This window comes from Mastomys coucha, chromosome X (genome assembly GCF_008632895.1).
Source record: "Mastomys coucha isolate ucsf_1 chromosome X, UCSF_Mcou_1, whole genome shotgun sequence".
NCBI classification, from domain to species: domain Eukaryota; kingdom Metazoa; phylum Chordata; class Mammalia; order Rodentia; family Muridae; genus Mastomys; species Mastomys coucha.
In genome coordinates, this window is record NC_045030.1 from 14,141,526 (window position 1) to 14,143,851 (window position 2,326).

A 2,326-nucleotide genomic window follows, 5' to 3' on the forward strand; every position below is an offset into this window, starting at 1 on the left:
CCCCCCCCCCCCGCACATTGCAGGCTTAGTCTGGCTACTGTTCTCTTGTACCGCTGTATTACTCTCTCAGAAAGAAGAGGCCCTATGCTCCTGGCAGTGTGCCCCTGCCTGTGTGTGCCCGTACAGCAGTGACTTTTTCTCCTAGTCTTATTTATGCTCCCCTTCCCTCTTTTCCTCATGCCAAAGTGTTCTTAGTGACTGATACTGGGGGTTCACATGAACACAGTGTATTTTCTTATTGAGACCATACCTTCTTCTCCGTGTTAAGTATACATAAAAAGCTCCAGACTTCATGTTCAACAGTGTGGTTTTTTTTTCTTCATATGTACTTATTACATACCAGTCATAGGTCTTTATTCTGTGTTATTACTGAAGGTCAAGTATGGTATGTGGTTGATGCTGTTCTGAGTGGATTTGTTGTTTTTGAGACAGGGTCTGTCTGTATGTAGCTCTTAGGTGTCTTGGAACTCACTGTGTGGACCAGGCTGGCCTTCAACTCAGAGACTGGGCCTCTGTCACCTAAGTGCTGGGATTAAAGATAAGACCACCACACCTAGCAGTTTAGAGTGTTTATTAGTCACCTGAGCAACAGGTGCTGTCTTTGAAAAGCTTTTAAAATACTTGCTATAAGGACTGTGTAGATCAGGCTTGAATTTGCAGCAGTCTCCCTGTTTCAGAACACTGGGATTACAAGCATGCACTACCCCCTGGCTCCAGAGCGTTTTACAAATATCAACTCTGGCTTCATAGTGGACTGTTGCTAGAGTTGTCATCTCTAGTTTTAGATGAGGAAATGGGCACAGAAGTGAAGAGTGGCTTTGGTTCTGTAAGCCTATTGGTCTATCTGTATATTAGTTTGGATTTTTGAACTGAAAGATCTTTTGAGGGATCTGAGATGCACTACAGATAATAAACCAAGGGTACACATGGAAGAGACAGTCATACCTGTAGGCAAACATTGGGGGCATAAAGATACTTGCCAGACTAACAGACCCTACTACTACCCTCTGAGAAGACTGTCCTCAGTACTATGAAGCTGGCCAGGGTGACCAGCTGTTTTATTGTCTTTGGGCTTTGTGTCCCACCAGGACCACAACTCCACCAGGAACTTGCCCTTCTATCTCTTTAGAGAAAAACAAGGTAGGATTATTTGCCAAGGAACACTTCTGAACAGCCAAAAGATGCCATGTGTGTACTGAATATCTCTCATGAGATGCTGCCCAAAGGAGCCAACCATAACCTCTGTGGAGAGCTGTTTGTGGAATAGGCAGGATGAATGTGTGGCATCTGGATATATGTGACATAGCCCTAGAGAAGAAGGTAGTGCTCATTAGTGACACCCAAACAGCCGTTCTCACTAAGTTTGCAGTGGCCTGGAAAAAACATAAAAGAAAGGATACAACTTAGGCACAACTAGCTAAGGGTGAGATTATGGGGTGTGGGCACCTTCCAGCACCTTTATGCTCACTGACCAGAGAGGCTCTCTACACTCTTCATATCATATAAGGGCTCTTATTCTGTTACATAGCTAAGTCAATGACATTGCTTAAATCATTGGCTATTGGTGATAGACTTAATCTCTGAACCCTCTGCCCTACTTAGGAGGTAAGAGCTGAAAGTTTTATTTGGTTTTTTAGAGGTAGGTGAGAGAGCGTTGAGACAATCTCATATGTCCCAGGTTAACTTCAAATTCATTACATAGTCAAGGATGACTTTGAACTGTTCTTCCTTCTGGGATTATAGCCATGCACCACCATGCTAGTCCTAAAGTTGCAGTTTTCTAATCAGTAGGTTACCTATAGCAATGGACCCCTATCCTGAAGCCACCTAGGGACTTACCAAAGGTCACCTCATTACTATAAACTCAAGTATGGTTGACAGGGCTTTTTTTGAACAATGGGCTCCATCCACCCCGACACTACGGAAAAGGAAAGAAAGGAATAAAATGTATACATTGGGCATAGTAGCATATACCTGGAATCCCAGAGTTTTAGCCCTATGCCAGGAAGAAAGATCAAGAATAGTATATCACATCATTGTTCATATTATTACAAAATGTGATATTCTCTGCTAGTTAATATCTTTATTCTGAATCAGGTGATTGTTGTTTTTTAAGATCTACCTACCTACCTACCTATCTATCTATCTATCTATCTATCTATCTATCTATTTTGGTTTTTCGAGGCAAGGTCTCTTTGTATAGCCCTGGCTGTCCTGGAACTCACTCTGTAGACCAGGCTGGCCTTATAATCAGAAATCTGCCTGCCTGTGCTGGGATTAAAGGTGTGCACCACCACCCGGCTTTTGGGGGGGGGGCGGCTATTTT